The sequence below is a fragment of the Mya arenaria genome, chromosome 13 (assembly GCF_026914265.1).
Source record: "Mya arenaria isolate MELC-2E11 chromosome 13, ASM2691426v1".
Lineage (NCBI taxonomy): Eukaryota > Metazoa > Mollusca > Bivalvia > Myida > Myidae > Mya > Mya arenaria.
In genome coordinates, this window is record NC_069134.1 from 24,430,236 (window position 1) to 24,449,554 (window position 19,319).

General features: G+C 37.7%; 1 pseudogene; it reads left to right on the plus strand.

The window, feature by feature from the left end:
- The first annotated feature begins 4,684 nt into the window (after positions 1-4,684).
- On the plus strand, positions 4,685-15,301 carry LOC128214491 (procathepsin L-like; annotated as a pseudogene).
- Positions 15,302-19,319: the final 4,018 nt, after the last annotated feature.

Here is a 19,319-nt window from a genome sequence, read left to right on the forward strand (position 1 = left end):
TGAGAAATGCTGTTAAAAAGTGTGTTCATGTTTCATCATTACCTGTCGTATTGTACGTTGTTCAGAATCGAACAAGGAAAGACTGGCCGAGTCTTTTAGGAATATACACACTATGTCCTTGACAGTGGACACCGAGCTCTCCTGGGAGCGGACAGTGTGCCCTGAAGTTACAGTGAACATGCTGGATCCCGATCACAATTCAGTATTTCTCCAGATACTTAAATGTTTACATGGATGCTACGAACATGATATATTCACATTTCGATAAAAATGGTGGTATCATAACGCTACGTAAAGGTAGAAGACCCAAACAATACGTACAATTATCGAGCAATTACACTTTCCCACCTCAGGTAAGTAGATCCAAAATTTTAACCATGCTAGTAATTCTTGTCTTGCATACGGGCAAAGATAAAACAAGTTCCCGTATGGAACCCCTTTGAATGGTCATCACATTGTAATTACCTCCCTTGTTGGAGACTGCTTATAAATTATTTCTTGCTTCAAATGTCACCATAAAAAAAGTGTTCAAGCACCTTACAAGAAATAATGCTTCACTCTACTCAGAACTATTTAAAGACCGATTTGACTAATAATCTGAGTCACTGCGCGCATATCCATGATAACCACCAATTATCACATATCAATACGCATTTAGTTTCACTACGCACAAAAGAGTTCCAGCAAATAATACATTTTTACAAAGGTATCTACTATAGCAAAATGCTCGTGTACGACAGGTTCATCCCAACATTACGCTCGGGTCGGGATGAACCTATCTTACATTCTCGGCCATGGAAGATACTTATAGTCTTACCAGTTGAGCTTAAATCATACGAACATATCATGATAGTTCGATCAAAAGACAAACAGCAAAGCTGATTTTTTAAAAAAAGCTTCGGTTTTTCTGCGACATTCGTTCGTTCGTTCTTCACGAAAGTGATTTTCGCCAGTGAGCACGGGACTAAGATCTATGTAGCGTTCAAGGACTGCAGAAAGGCCTTTGATACAGACTCTGGTATCGTATACAAACTGGCCAAAGAATGTGAACTAAACTTCACGTAAATTTGGAGTTACACCGCACGTCTAGTTGTGTCTGTTATCTCGGGAAATGGTCTGATTAGTTCTTAAAACATGGAGCAAATCTTTTCCATTTATTTCATACTATTTATCTCCTCTACATCAGCGAACTTATTAATTTACTAGAAAATTTACCAGAATGCATGTGTATGCAAAAGTTTAAATTTGGAACACCAAACGTGACAGACGATATCAAATTGATACCATTTTCCTTGAGTGGTGCTATCGCAATGCTTGACAATAGTGAAAAATAGTGAAAAATATTCAAAATGTTGAAAATATACGTAAAACGCTACAAAGTGTCAATCATTATCTTTAATAAACACAAAATGTACGTAGTAAACGAACATTTAAACTTGGAAGTAAAATCATTCATGAAACGAAAGACTACACCCATCTTTGTATATATGATGCATATCACAGCATTTCTAATACCAATGGTGAAGCCTGTGTTAAGCTACGGGGTACTTTCATCGGCATCTGCAACACTGGTGTGCACCCGATTTCATTGAACCCACTGACGTGAAAAATAATGCATACATATGCTGTTTACCCACGTGTGTGTATGGATGCTAGCTGTTATCAATCATTCGTCGTCAGATCACCTGAAGCTGAAACGAGCGCACATATATTGTGTTAAATATATGCAGTCACTGTATCATTAATACAGACTAGTCGTTATGTCCCAATAGGAATTACTCCAATTGAATCTTTCGTTGATTTGAGAAAGTTGCAATTCTTTGGACAACCGTGTCGTTTTGTTCTAGCTAAACATATAAATCATAAGTTTTTCAGGTATATCGGCTAATATAACCAGTTAAGGGAACAATCACAGAAATATGTAGATTATTGTCGATATATGGGCTTCTGTACATTCCGTTTTATGACTGAGGCATTTTCACCAAAATTCATGCGCAATGAAATTTTTAACGTTTATGTTAATTCACCAGCACATGAAAATCGATTTAGAAAGCTTGACCAAACAATGTGCCGCCTTATTGTTCAAAAGTGGTCTAAGGGAGAAAATCGGACGCAACTTCATGGATAGTTTCAAGGAGACACACTCAAGTATCCTTGTTTGTTTCGCATGTTCATATGCATTAAGTACTTCTTATTGTGAAATAACTTCATTTTTCGTTGTTGTAAATATGAAAGTGTGACTGAAAACAATATTGTGTATGAACTTTGTTTCTGTCCAGCTTATCTCCTACTAGACTTAAAGGGACTGTACACCAGATTGGCACCAAAAAAAGTTTTTTTCTGTAACGAATCTTAGGACAATTATTTATTAGAATGTTTTACTCTTTGATATCATAATTGAAAAAAAAAACATACCAAAAGGGATAAAAAAAATCGAGACGGAGACCGGCTCGCACCGGTGTCGTCAAATTTCAGTCAAGCGTTGTATCCACTGTGCTACGAAGGCTTACCGTAAGCAGTTGGAATATTAAAGCTATATACCTAACATGGTCATATCACGTGATAATATCGACTAGCCAATCACGCATAAAGAATGAATTCTACTAGGTAGACATACCTAGTAATCTTTTTAAATGGAAAAATACGAAAAAACTGCGAAAAAATAAGTGAATTGTAAACTATGTGGTACTTCAGTTAGTAAGTTTCAATGCATTGTACACATCGATACCAAGTTTATGTTAGTTTTCGACATTTTTCTTCGTTTTGGCTGTTTCATCTTACGGAGTACAGCCCCTTTAAAATGAGGGATGCCATACTGTAAAAGCATGACATTAGTACATTTGATCATTTACGGATGGAAAAGTCCGATCACCTAATACGTACTTTTGTAGCTTTAGCAGCAATTATCTATCAATTCTGTGTATCTTGCTTAAATCATATGTACATGTAGCAATGTGCATAACATGGTTTATAAAGCTGATTTTAAACACGGAAGATTGTGATTATCCAAACTGGGCTTACACAGCTTAAAGTTCGTTTGAAAGACCAGAACATTAAATGTTTTATTTAGTTTTGAGGTTCAATATAAAAGTATAGCATAATACATATATCCGTTGCGACATATGAAATTGTTATTAGGAATTGAGTAAATTTTACGACGGAAGATTTTAACTAATCAAAAAGCATTAACATTTTCCGGAAATGAATTTATTCAAAATAAATATGATTTTGAGACAAAAAGTTCAGTACTACTTAAACAGCAATGCATTGAGGCTTTGTCGTGATTTCAGCAATGTTAAGAGAGATATTTGCATTTTTAAGAACAAGGAAATGCATTTAATCTACTATGTTTCAATACTTTATTGAATATCTTTCTTATTTAAAAGATATCATCAAGAACTCTTAATACAATGTTGATTGTAGTGTTTGGGGAATTTTGGCACAAGAACAAAGTTATACTGTTGACAGACATTTCCGAAAAAGTGCAAACACTTTTTGGTCTGAAATCTGAAAAAATGGTAAAATCTGGTCAACTTCTTGCCCCCCGAAATGTGTTATATTCCCTAAAAAGATTGTTCCTCGAAATATTTTAAAACGTTTAAAATGATGGCCTTCCCAACCCACTTTTGAACTGTGACAGGCCCTTAAATAGTCATTGCGTTGTTAGAGCTGGATTTCCATTAATATGTGTGCAGGCTGAGTTGGTGTCTCAACCTATGTGCTCATATAATTTGTATTAATTAGTGTTTTTTTTCTATTTCAATTATTGATTATTATAAAAATACATATTATTTACTTATTTGTGTACCTATAAATGATATATAAATCCATTATTTGAAGGTTGATATAACTGTGCCCGTTGCTATCTTTTTGATGAAATAGAAGTTGTCACGGAGGAATAAAAACATATCTATCGGTATATCTCATTTGTTTCTTTAAAGTGCTACGCCTATTCAAAATCCTTACAAACACATGTATAACAAACAAATATTTGGGGTGATAAATCTTTAACTACTTACTTAATAATACATTAATGGAAAATATTAATTACTGGTAACAAAATTGTAACCGTGTATTTAATAGCAGAAAGCGCAAAAAATATTAAATGATTGGTGAATGCTAAAAGATTGACTGTGATGTACTATCGTCTCTTAAAGTAGAAATACCGTGTTTTATGCTCATTTCTTTTAAATTAAACTCAGTATCCTTCATAAGAACCATTGTTTTCGACATTTATTCATCCTTTTTGGACTATTAATGCAATATTATTAATAGTGGTAAATCTTACTTGGGAGTAAGAGTGCATCTTTAACGGACGTATCATGATGTGTGTCGATGTGTTCTTACCTATTTCGATTTGATTTAAAACAAGGCAAAGCTTTGAGTAACCTAGAGGCTACCATTGAGATTGTCCACCTATATTAACGAGACCATAATTTCGAACACCAACAGCGCTCATGTTTACTAATTTTCGGAAGATCTTCTTTTGAAATAACGTTTAGTATTATTAAATTGCTGTATGTGAAAAACAGCAAATTGAACTCGTTGAAAACTCAGTCTAAGTTTCTCAATGAGCTCACGGATGCTGGTTTGTGCAGGGGAATTTGAGCCGAGGGCGGTTAGCTATCGCAATGATCAAGCTGAACGAAACATTATGTGAAACTCCTTATGGTTTTAAAGCGTTCAAAACATGAAACATGAATATCGACACAGGGAAGTTTAAATTGTAAATCCAAAACAATGAGAGGTTTTTCTTCCGCATTCTCTTCTCCATCTCTTCCCCAGCACTTGTGATTAGGCAAGGAACGCTACAGTACTGGTAGGCCGAATGATTATTTGTATGATATTCAGTAGTTGTGTATATATGTATAGAGTTATCACAATGTCAGTGATGCTGAAAATTGCCTTACATTGATCATATTTTTGTTTTACTTGTACGGGCGTATCTGTTACATTAAACCAAGTCTTTTTGCAACTGGTATGTTTCAACTGGTAATATAATCTTATTCAGGTAACTTTTCTTTAAACATAATTCGTTCATTTGTTAAAGATGCTCTATTACTCACAAATAAATTTTACCACAGTTAATATAATTGTTAAAATATACCAGAAAGGATGAATAACTGTAGAAAACAATGGTTCTTCTGAAGAATACCGATTTTAAGTCGAAAGAAATGTGCAGAAAACACGATATTTCTACCTTATGAGACGATAGTAGATCACTGTAAATATTTAAGCATTCACCAATCATTTAATATGTTTGGATTTTTAGCCATTAAATTCACGGTTACAATCTTGTTATTAGTAACTAATGTTTTCCATAAATGCATTATTTAGTTAGAAGTTAAAGATTTATCACCACAAATTTATGTTTGTAATAAATGTGTATGTATTGATTTTAAACAAGAGTGTCACTTTAAAAGCATTTTTAAAGGTTAAAACTTTTAAGTAAGAGAGTGTGTGTGTGTGTGTGTGTGTGTGCGTGCGCGTGCGCGTGCGCGTGCGCGTGCGCGTGCGTGTGCGTGTTTACATTTTGGCCGCGGCCGAAGAAAAAGTTACCATCGGTAAAAAAAGAAGCTGGGTAATCGGATTGGGACAAGTTTATTCCCCAGAAATTTACCCGGAGAACTCGTTAAAACCCAAAAAAAAACATTGACCGGATTGAGGATGCAATTAAATGCTCATTTGGCGTAAAATATCAAACCAAAATGTTTTAAATAAAATTAAAACATTACGTTTTATTCTATTATCAGTTTTTATGGTGATTGTAATACATACATTAGTATATTTTCTATGTTTAAAATAGCCTTAATCGGCTCTTACTTACACACAGAATAATTGGTTATGCGACTGTATCGCATCAAATCATTAACTTGTATAAGTACATTCCAACAACGTTTCCCAGTACTCAATGCATATAGTACACTTTTTACAATTAAAAGCAAAGCGCTTAAAGCGTCGTCAGGCTTTCGACCTGCTACAATTTGCTAGTTTCGTCATGAAATGCCGAATGGAACGGAAAGTTTGTGAAAAATTCTCTGTTTGACTCCGTTATTTCAGCCGAGAGTCTTACATATTCATATTTATCATTGATCCGTTCATTTTTCCCACGAGTGACATAGGGAAATATTGAGATGCATCAATACGTACAGGGAATAAATAGTATGTGGGTTATTCGATCCAGACGAATTTTGCGCAAGAATTCTGTCATTGAACATTAAGAACTTAATTAACATGTTCAATGCATTTTGTTGGGTGCATTTGGTTTAGCGGTCATAACCTGGTAGAAAATTAAATACGACTCAGTCATATTTGCAATGTATTTTTCGAAATGAAATTCCACATATTGAATGAGTATTTCAAGTGACTGATACTCCATGGTTTTGATTTAATTGGGTTTCAGATGAAAAACTAAAAAGTATTTGTTAAAGAATAAAAAGCGTGCATATTCTGTCTTTATTTGCTTATGTTTATTTGTTTTACAACTACATTACTATACTCACAAAACTTAGCAGACCGACGGCCTTTCAACGCTTTAATCGCTTTGATTTTGTTTTGCAGACCTTGATCATCAGCCATGATTGTCCCGGCGTTGTTGTTAGTGACGTCAGCAGTGACCCTTGCGGCTCCTTGGACTGAAATGACACAAGCAATTGAATCAAACTTCAGGAGCAAGCCAGAAGAATATTCGTTCGAAAGCTTCAAAAACACGCATGGTATATCATTATACTTTGTTTATCACCTTCAAATGCATAAAAAAAGCATTTCATACAGTTTTTGAATCTTTAAAATACATGTGTACGGGGGTTATTGTCCGAAACCTTAAAACTTAACAGGAAGATAATATACGATTCGTTAAGATGATTAACAATGATAAAAGGATTTATTGTTTAAAAATCAAGGAAAATAGTTACCTTATCAACTCTTATCTGAGAACATCAACGGGACTCACTCATATTTTATGCCGGCAACGATGTTTGAAGCTTTTGTTCGAAAGGCGTCAGTGTGCTTACTTTACTCTTATAATACTCAACTGAACAGAATTTTGTTAATCCACGAGCCTAAAATAGTTAAATTGTCAATCACGCGACAAGCTCCTTTCGGCAGAAGACAGCATTTTATTACATTTTAAAATAAATATTAAGAATAGAGCTCTTATTTGAACATAAAATGTTTATCATTGTTACAAGCAATTTGTTCCCGTTTCAGTTGGAATGAAGAAAATCGATGCCTAACACTATAGAACGTGAACAGAGTGTATCATAAGCAAGAAACATGGAGAGAAACACCCATAAACATATGTAAAATACTGTCAAAATGTTGAGCAAAACGTATACGGTTAGGTATTTTGTTGTAAACATTGTGGAAATGTTCCTTGTACCATTCAGGTAAAAACTACAGCTCCCCTGCCGAGGAGACCAGAAGGCGGGCGATATTTGAAAAGAACGCTAAACTTATCGCCGCTCACAACTTCTTTTACGCTGTGGGAATGTCTTCATATTTCATGGACGTCAACCAGTTCTCAGATATGGTATGTGCAGCATGCGTAGAACTTTAGTTGTCCAGTTAATTAGAACATGGATATGATGATGTTAAGGGTGTACGTATCCTTGGCTATAGAACATGGATATGATGATGTTAAGGGTGTACGTATCATAGGCTATAGCAAACAAAAATAAGATGAGGGTTAAGTTTCGAAATGAATAGCAATAAAACTTATCGTGCGTAACCGGTATTACATTATATAAATATTGCATGGCTTCCAGTGTGACGAGTACATATTGAAAACATGAGGGAAATGTTGTTATCCGAGGCGAATCCGTTTATCTGATTACTTCTTTATGTTGATCTATTTCATATTCTCATTAACATTGCTTCACAATATGTTTTGAAATCTCTGTCTTCAACTAAATTCTTCCCGGTCGCCATGAAAATTATGTTTTATAACAATGAAGTGTTAGCTGTCTGTATAATATCGTTGTACATAACAAATAAATGAGTCTTGGTTGACATGAACAAATTCTCTACCATGTCTGTTTATTACAATATTTCCTCTGGGGTCAGGGCCGGGGACAACCCAACGCTCACGGGCATTAAACATCCAAGTTTATGGGGTGCCAACAAAGATGAAACTATGTTGAAACGAAAGTCAGGCAACTTAAAAATATTATAATGTCCGTGTGGATATTAATTACATTTGGTCGAAATCACATTCCAAGAGTTAAAACAACGTTCTAGAACATTTGGAAAACATATTAATTCAAACGGTATGTAGTTGATGTAATCTTACCCCTTTTCGTCGTCTATGGGGAATAGTATGGGGCGAAAATGTCGTACGGCAGGACTTTTGTGAAATAGTTCCTTTTTTAAAATATGTTTTTAAATCATGTAAAAAATATACTTTGTTTATTTAAGACTTGGAAATAAAACATGATTTGTGAAAGTTTATGAGTTCAGTTTTCATCTTTATGATAGGTAAATTCATAGAGAAAATGACCGAGGTCCTTTAATAAAACAAGATCTGTCAACATCAACCACATGGTTATAGTCTTTTCACCTTGGCATGGTGTCATTTATGGCGTTTGCACATTTTTATGACACCTCCTACGATAATTTATCCCCGAGCAATCTTATAAAACTTGTCCACTAGCGGATCCGGGGGGGGGGGGGGGGGGGGTAAATGAATTTTTGATCTGAGGGAGAGTCGCAAGTCAAAAGGTTATGCCCCCCTAAATTACGCCCCCTCTAACGTTGAGTTCCTGAAGTCGCCGCTTTTATCCAAACCCTGATAGTTGTTGAGCTTCTTTTTTTAGTTTGTGTTTTTCTCTTCTAACCGTTCCTTTTATATGGTTCGACTTTGTCACAATGTCACATTTCCTATACATTATCTTTCTTTTTGCCCATGTATATGTAGCACATAAAGTCTAAATAGTGGCCAAAACAATAAACAAGACAAATGACGAAAGAAGATATTTCTGTATTTTTTAGACTTCTGAAGAGTGGCTAACGCTCTATGCAAGCCCTCTTCCTGATTACGTCAACACCGGAAATGAATCCACCTTCCTCCCGCCGGATAATTTTATCGCCGCTCCAGCTGTTGATTGGCGTAAGAAGGGATACGTAACGCCGGTTAAAAACCAGGTAACACATTCAGCTACATTTTGAGTATTCTACAATAGTCCGTACTTATTTTATCTGCACATGTACGCACAAGCCGTTTGCAACGTCTACGTATATTTAATATGATATAATATAATGAGGAGATTCACTAAACAGTTGCCGCAGGAATTATATCTGTGTTCGATTGCATATAGCAATTGTGTACGTTAGTAGGTCAAATCTACTAGACCATGTGCTCTCTTTTTTCTGCCAAGATGCCATCAGATGGTCAATGCATTTTGCAGTTTATCTAAACATCCATTAGATGTTCTTATATTCGCGTTACCTGGCCTTTTACCTGGCATTATGGTTTGGGCCATTTTCCTAGCTCAATGGCTGGGGCCATTTACCTGGCATTATGGTTTGGGCAGTTTTCCTAGCTCAATGGCTGGGGCCATTTACCTGGCATTATGGTTTGGGCAGTTTTCCTAGCTCAATGAGTGGGGCCATTTACCTGGCACTATGAGTGGGGCCATTTTCCTGGCACTATGAGTGTGGCCATTTACCTAGCACTATGGGTGTGGCCATTTACCAGGCACTATGAGTGTGGCCATTTACCTGGCACTTTGGGTGGGATCATTTACCGGGCGCTATAGGTGGGGCCATTTTCCTAGCACTATTAGTGGGGCTATTTACCTGGCACTATGGGTGGAGCCATTTTCCTGGAACTATGGTTGGGACCATTTACCTTGCAGTACTGGTGGGGCAATTTACCAGGCACTATGGGCGGGGCCATTTACCTGGCACTATGAGTGGGGCCATTGACCTGGCAGTATTGGTGGGGCAATTTACCAGGCACTATGGGTGGAGCCATTTACCGGGCGCTATGGGTACGGTCATTTTCCTAGCACTATGCTCTGGAATATTTACTTGGCACTATGAGGGGGCCATTTACCTAGCACTATGCTCTGGACCATTTACTTGGCACTATGAGTGGGGCCATTTACCTGGCACTATGAGTGGGTCCATTTACCTGGCACTATGAGTGGGTTTCATTTACCTGGCACTGTGAGTGGGGCCATTTACCTGGCACTATGAGTCGGGTCATTTACCTGGCACTATGAGTGGGGCCATTTACCGGGCATATGAGTGGGGCCATTAACCTGGCACTATGAGTGGGCCATTTACCTGACACTATGAGTTGGGCCATTTACCGGCCCTATGAGTGGGGTCATTTACCTGACACTATGAATGGGGCCATTTACCGGACACTATGAGTGGGGCCATTTACCTGGCCTATGAATGGGTCCATTTAACTGGCACTATGAGTGGGGTCATTTAACTGGCACTATGAGTGGGGCCATTTACCACTATGAGTGGGGCCATTTACCGGGCAATATGAGTGGGGCCATTTACTTGGCACTATGAGTGGCGCCATTTACCTGGCACTATGGGTGGGGTCATTTACCTGGCACTATGAGTCGGGGCCATTTACCTGGTACTATGAGTGGGGCCATTTACCTTGCACTTTAAGTGGTGCCATTTGCCTGGCACTATGAGTGGGGCCATTTACCTGGCACTATGAGTGGGGCCATTTACCTGGCACTATGAGTGGGGCCATTTACCTGGCTTTATGAGTGGGGCCATTTTCCGGGCACTATTGTAGGGGCCATTTACCTGGCACTGTTACTGGGGCCTTTTACCGTACACTATGGATGGGGCAATTTACCTGGCACTATGGGTGGAGTCATTTACCTGGCACTATGGGCGGAGCCATTCACAGGGCTATGGGTGGGGCCATTTACAGGGCATTATGGGAGGTGCCATTCACAGGGCGCTATGGGAGGGGCCATTTATCAAGCACTATGGGAGGGGCCATTTACAGGGCACTTTCGGATGGCCTATTGCAAGACACTATGGGTGGGGCAACATACACTATGGATGAGGCCATTTACCGGACATTATGGTTGGGGCCGTTTATCGGGCACTAAGGTAGGGACTAAACAACAATAATCAATATCAGTATATAGTACATCCACACCATCTATGACTGTTAAAAATATGGACGAAATTGTTCTTGAATTTCGCTTAAAGCACATTTTACTTAATAGATAAAAAGAAACTGCTTTGCATCTAAACGGCAGACAACGATAGCTTTGTTTTCTGTTTTGTGAATCTACGCAAGGTTCTTACTATTACAAGATTTGTAGTTCATACTTTCTTTTTCAGGGGAGTTGCGGTTCCTGTTGGGCATTCAGTTCTGTAAGTAATCAATATTTCTTGATTGCATCTAACCACTTAAAACAGTAGCGTATTAAAGGTATTCAGCATAACATAACTTACAATGATTATAGCTTAGTAATATTTTGGGTAAATTATATAAAATCATATGAAAATGTTCACGTCTATTATATATGCTTTAGGTACGAAAGTTTGAATGCATTGTGCGAATACATATAATGGAATATTAGTGTAACGCCACTTACATTGGCAATATTGTTAATGGTTGTTACAATGGTTGATTTTCTACAGACGGGGTCCCTGAAGGACAAAACTACAAGAAGACGTGAACATTGGTATCTCTGAGCGAACAGCAACTTGTTGACTGCTCCCATAGTAACAAAGGATGCAATGGCGGCCTTATGAACTTGGCGTTTGACTACATTAAACATGCTGGCGGTATTGAGGGCGAATCAGACTATCCATATCGGGGACGGGTAAGAAATCAGTTCATCAAATATGTTGTTGGTCCCTGCCAGGAACACGCTATACTAAACCGATCTGAGAAAAGAAATAGTTCGATGACAAGAATCAAAATCTTAATCATTAAAAACGGTCAGAGCGAGCGTAGAGAACGAGCCCTTCTTAATAATTAAGATTTTAATTCATTATATCTAACTGACTTAGAATATGACCTCATTGGCTGAAACATTGTCAACGCAAAACCTGACGCAAGGATTGTGTATCGGACGAGCGGCAGTGGGCGGACCTTTAAACACCCGCGGAAGTTAAATTCGTAATGATTAAGCCTTGTACTTAATGATTACAGTAATACAATAATATCTCCAATTTCATTGGCTGTAAATGTAGGTTTTGTGATAAATGTACATGTATCAATAAACTAAATAGGCTCCCGTCTTCGAATGGGGAACATTACTAAAAGAAGAAGCGTAGTCATAGAAGAAATAACTGCGGGTGGAATTTGGACCATTGCCAAAGGAGTGTGGAGTATATACGTTTGTTTGGACAATGTTGTTTGTTTGTTTTTTGCAAAAAAAATTTCAATTTGGTGGAGTTAACTGACACAAAGAACTAACGTCTAAATAGTGGGATAGCCATTTAGGTTACTGTTGTTTCGAATGATATATGACCATATATTAATAATAATAACAATTGCAATGTAGTAAGAACTGTACATGACAAAAAAAGTCATGAGACTAATTGTACGTGTATAGGTCGTGTCGTAAGTACAGAGAAACTATGTGGAAATTAACAATGCTGAAACTATTTTATTCCTGCCACACAAAGAGGTCACGGAAATTAATGTGTTTCCTGTGATTAATGCCTTCCGGACCTGTGACAATGCGGCAAGCTCTGGTTCATTTCCTTCTCACTACAGTTCATTTCAGTTTCAATTTCGTTCTATCTTCCTGACACTTAGCGGTTAGATGATTGTCGTCCAACGTTAAACAAAGTCTTAAATATAGAGCCAAGTATCGTGCTGTTCGAAATGCCTGTTTTGTAACACTATTGCATTACAATTGGTCTAGAATAATCATTCTCTGACTTCATATTTCAGGATTTGTCCTGCCAATTCATAAAATCTAAGGTTAAAGCTACTGTAACGGGAAGCACTACTGTCCCAACGGGTAGCGAGTCCTCGCTTCAGGCGGCTGTGGCATCCGTGGGCCCGGTGTCTGTCGCTATACACGTCACTTCATCTTTCCAGCACTATTCCGGGGGTAAGACTAAGCATATTTTGAAAATGGAGCTGATGGTTGGTTTATATTACTAAGAAATTAAGGTTTTCTATAATCAAATAATGTTATGTAAATGTTATTGTAACTTCAATATATATGTGTACTTGTACTCATGTTGAAATGCATGACATTGGAATGTACACTAGTGATGTTCCGATGATCGATTATAATCGAAAATAGATTGGTTGGGTCTGAAATTGGCGACAATCGATAGTATTTAGTTATAATCGATTATCGAAAAAAAAATAAAAAATAAAAAAAAAATATATTAGTAAGTGCTCAGATGTCATCTTTAACAAAATGGCTGATGAAAGCCACAATGAGCAAGAAAAGAACTATTTTTATACAACAACCCTTAATAACTTCAATCATAGACATAAGGTATATGCATATAATGATTAAGAGTTTTATACTGTACATGAATAAAACTACAACTCAGGTACTATCTAGTATTTTAAAAACGGATTGTACTATCGATAATCGGTTACTTGAGTGAAACCAATCATCGATAGTAAAATTGCAACCGATTCCCAACACTAATGTACACACATGTGTGTAATCATGAGCCATGTTTATGTGTTTACACCATACATGGCTACCTACAGCAACGATCTGTATGACAAATATTCCCTTTCGGAACTCCTCGGCCATTTTCTATCGAAAACAAACTCGGATGTATATGGACCGTTAACGATGTCAGAAATCTTAACAGTTTACGCTGCAAGTAAATCGCGTAGTAATTTTAATTTAAACGTTAAACTTAATGACTTAATTCGTTGGAATCTTCATTTTGTTTTCAATAATACACTTCACTGGCAATCAATTTTAACTTATATACATGTATACAAATACTCGTTAAAACACATTTAACTAATAATATCATTCATTTTTTTCTGAACTACTTCTAGGTTGTACCGGCGTACATCAGAGGTTGTTTTCGATGAAAAATGGCCGAGGAGTATCGAATCCTTGAAATGTTTGTTATATACGGTGGTATAGGGTGGCATACGTGTTATTCTTACAGTATAACTATGTCTGTGTTTTATTGTCAAAATGCTCTAGACTACCTTATCAACAATGTCGCGCGGTTTCTTGGTGATATATTTTAAATGAGAAAGACATACATTAAAACAATGAAAAATAATGTATTAAGTTCATTTCCTGGTTGCAAACAAAATGCATATATAATTTCTTAATGTATCTGCAATCCCCACAAAGCCCCAAGGCATTGTTGATTAGGCAGTAATGGTTATGTTGACACAAAAACAAATTCATTTGTACAAAGACATTTCCGGAGAAATGCAAATGTTTTTATTGGAAATATGATAAAAATTTCGTTTATAGAATTTGCTCATCTCCTTATTACAGCTACACATGTTGCAACGGATATATGTCTTATATATATAGATATGCTAAATATCAAAACTCACAACTAAATCAAAAAAATGATATTTTAAACATGTTTGTTTAGGTCAAACGAATTTTGCATTGTGGAAGCTAGCGAGGCCCTTAGTTTATATATTCATAAACAATATCTTTTTTATATTTTATATTCCAGGTGTATTTACCGACCCAACATGCTCACCCTCAAAGTTGAATCACGGGGTGTTAGTGGTGGGGTACGGCTCGTCAAGCAGTGACTACTGGCTCGTGAAGAACTCGTGGGGCAAAGCCTGGGGCCAAGAGGGATACATCTGGATGGCCCGCAACAAAGGAAATATGTGCGGCATCGCTAGTTTTGCCATCTATCCGCTGGTGTAACCTAACACATCGTCGACGTGATCCATTATACAACACTACTTTGAAATATATCAGTTGTTGTTTGGAATTACTTTACTTAAAGATTGATGAGAAGGACCATGAATAAAAATTATTTTGTACATAGAACATTTCATATTATGAAAAATTGTAGACCATTGATAGTTATACACTTGCCATAATCGTTTAAATAATGCAAATAATATCTGAATGTATTAGTCACGACAAAATGTATTAAACCACATGTTGTTTCTATAATGTAACCTTTTGACAATGAGGGTATAATGACAATACATCAATACTATGATTCTTGTTCTTTATTTTTGAAGTAGATTTGAGATCTTTTTTATATAAGCTGGCAATACATTCCATTATTTGCCTATAAAATAAAGAAATGTTTTCTTTAACATAACTTTTTACAGCTTTTGATCTAGTGTAATATGAATTAAAATCCATGACATACACATGTCTTCCTTTTAAGTACCACACTTATTAATTACAATTTGAAAAAATACGTATCTTTGTTTCCATTTTCAAAATTCAACAGAGATATTGGCAACACGTACTATGAGTGTTAAGTCTTTCTCTTGGCCATAAACCATATAAACCTCACTGGAGAAATAATTTACACACAAATGTACCATTTTAGACTAAATATAGCCAACATATTCTTTGCGAGGCCAAATCCTTAATCCGCCAATGATTTGACTAAACTTGCCAAACACAGTGAAAAGTCCTCTATAGCCAAATCCTTGACCCGCCCATGGTTTGACTAAACTTGCCAAACGCCGCGAAATGCCCTCCAAAGCCAAATCGTTGATCCGCCAATGATTTTACTAAACTTTCCAAACGCCGCAAAAAGTCATCTAAAGTCAAATCATTGACCCGCCAATGATTTGACCAAACTTGCCAAACACAGTGAAAAGTCCTCTATAGCCAAATCCTTGACCCGCCAATGATTTTACTAAACGTTCCAAACGCCGCAAAAAGTCATCTAAAGTCAAATCCTTGACCCGCTAATGGTTTGCCTAAACTTACCAAACGCCGCGAAAAGCCATTCAACGCCAAATCGTTGATTTGCCCATGATTTGACAAACTTGCCAAACACGGGTAGGAATTTCTTTACTCGAACCGGAAACAAATGATTGATATTTTTCATGCATACCTTAAATTGTCAATTTGTCCACAAATTGATGAAGCAAGGTGTGCAAGAAAAATAATCGCAGAACACGCATTTTGTAGTTAAAAACGTTGACCTCATTCTGTTCGTCTAAAAATCGCTTTTTCGATTATTATTTATTTTCATTTTGTGATTAAATTTCATATTATGAATATATATTATATCGCGCTTTATTGATAAAAAGGGTTTGGTTGGAGGAACAAGGGTGTAGCTGTATTTTTCGTTCCGTTAAAAAAATAAGAAAATACGCGTTGTTGCGATTGAATCATCTTGCATGGGATTTTCCAGCACAACCGATTTCAACGGAAATGCCTACCTGGTGTGCAAGAAAAATATGCGTTAGGGACCAATTATCTATAAGTAGTTTAACTTCCCACGAAGTGAACTACTGTTTCGTTGCTGAAAGTTCCAAGGTGTCGACCACAGATTTTATACATATATTTCGATACGCGTGTGGTCAGTCTATGTCGTTTTGTATATTGTACGTCACTTGTTAAGTGTTTGTTTCTGCCTTAGCCGTGTACCTTTATACAAGCTCTTCGGTAGATTTTTCACTGCTAGGCTTATCCCCGTCCTTTCAACTGTATTATTAACATCAGTACAAAAACAATCACGAACGTGTCCGTGTTGCCACCAAAAGTTTTTTTATGTGCATGTATAATATGCTACATACTTTCCCTGTTTGATGCAGCAAGGTTTTATATTACTCATTCAGACACGAACTGATCATACATTACAATTCAAATTCAATGAGCAATGGATACGGGAAAAAATATAATCAAAGGACCATAAGCTGCAGTAAGACGTATTAATTTAATACTTTAGTTCACTTTAGCTCTTCTTTTTATCAATTAAGATGTATTAATTTCAACACAGTTCGTAATTATGTCAATTCTGTAAGTATCGATATAAATCAAACAGAGAAATATAACAAAAAAAGTACCAAAACAGCTCCTGTTGGCAGCAGGATTGAGGTTATGTAGTCCCGGACCCATGAATTTCAGACTACAGACCCAAAAGTGTAAACAAATGGTGCAACTGAATGTTTCGAAAGCGGTTGTTGGCAGTATCTATAGTGTCAAATGACAGACGCTTGGACATGAGACCTTTGTTTGGAGTATGGTAGAGATGTCAAGGCCAATGCATTCTAAGACTTTTATACGATTTATGGTGTTAAATAGAACTCGTACTACTCATTTTATTCATATAGCTACTGTTGTGTATGTAGCTAGTGAAGGCATTTCGCGATAGTCACGAGTTCGAGGCAAATGGAATCTTACATCTTTAAAGAAACTATTACCGATGGATAGGTAGATGCCATCAACGTCGGTTATATTAAGGGCCTCATACGTCGGTATGGTTTTTAAAAGGTCCGTCTGAATTGCTTTTGATAGGTCACCGCAGCCGACACTGAGGAACCGTCTCTGGGCAAGGTCACCGCAGCTGACACTGAGGAACTGCTCTGGGCATCACCGCAGCTGACACTGAGGAACCGTCTCTGGGCATCACCGCAGCTGACACTGAGGAACCGTCTTTGGGCATCACCGCAGCTGACACTGAGGGACCGTCTCTGGGCATCACCGCAGCTGACACTGAGGAAGCGTCTCTGGGCATCACCGCAACTGACACTGAGGGACCGTCTCTGGGCATCACCGCAGCTGACACTGAGGAACCGTCTCTGGGCATCACCGCAGCTGACACTGAGGGACCGTCTCTGGGCATCACCGCAGCTGACACCGAGGAACTGCTCTGGGCATCACCGCAGCTGACACTGAGGAACCGTCTCTGGGCATCACCGCAGCTGACACTGAGGAACCGTCTCTGGGCATCACCGCAGCTGACACTGAGGAACCGTCTCTGGGCATCACCGCAGCTGACACTGAGGGACCGTCTCTGGGCATCACCACAGCTGACACTGAGGAAGCGTCTCTGGGCATCACCGCAGCTGACACTGAGGGACCGTCTCTGGGCATCACCGCAGCTGACACTGAGGAACCGTCTCTGGGCAGAGTGCCACTTGGTAATCGTTCGGACCGAGCAATAAACATATTCGTATTTGTCTACGAAATATCTTAACAAGGTTTAAATAATTTAATTACGTAAATATATGCAGTGAATATGAATATGATATAAGGTTGTCATAATTCACAGTTTATGGTAGATAAAATCCTACTTTAGCCACCCTACACCCGAAGAAGTGATCACTCGAACAATTGCCTGACCTTTACCAAATTTGGACACATCGTGTATTGGCATATTATTTTTGGTATGTTTGATAACCAATCATTTGGTCTTATTATTAGAGACTCTTATGTTTTAGCCCTTGGTTTTATCTCAGTAAATCAATGAGGTTTTTTAACGGACGAATCATGCTCTGTCTCATTCACATATTTCAAAACAGCTATGCAAAGCTGAGAAAGGTACAGGTATATATTGTGTGTGTCCAACATTCATCAAAGATCCCTACCAGATTTACTAACGTCCTCGATCTGAAGTTAAAACTCGAGAGTAAAAGCTGACTACTTTTGACTGTTTTTGTGGTAATACTTTTTGTAATTGACAAATAGCAGATTGAACCGTTTGAGAACTAAATAGAAGACAAGCTCTCTAAGTTTCCCATTGAATGTACGGACACTGGTTTGTACCGAGAGATTTAGCTGTCTCCATGATTAAGCTTCCCATTGAATGTACGGACACTGGTTTGTACCGAGAGATTTAGCTGTCTCCATGATTAAGTTTCCCATTGAATGTACGGACACTGGTTTGTACCGAGAGATTTAGCTGTCTCCATGATTAAGCGTAAGTACATAAATTTAACCTTAAACTAATAAAAAAAACTACTTAAATACATTCTCTTATCTTAAAACGTGTAGCTTGGACATGAGACCTTTGTTTGGAGTATGGTAGAGATGTCAAGGCCAATGCATTCTAAGACTTTCATACGATTTATGGGGTTAAATAGAACTCGTACCACTCATTTTATTCATATGGCTACTGTTGTGTGTGTAGCTACGCCGTAAAGGACGTTATATTCCAACACGTCGACAGGCACCGGCTGTAACAAACCTAGAACGCTGTCAAGTTCGTAACATCCCGATACGGCGACAGGCACCGGGCTGTAACTAACCTAGAATACTGTCAAGGACACGGCGACAGGCACCATCAAGTACATAATATTCCGACCGGCGCCGGGCTGTAACGTACTTGCTCGGCCCGAACGTTTACCAAGTGGCACTCTGCCCAGAGACGGTTCCTCAGTGTCAGCTGCGGTGACCTTGCCCAGAGACGGTTCCTCAGTGTCG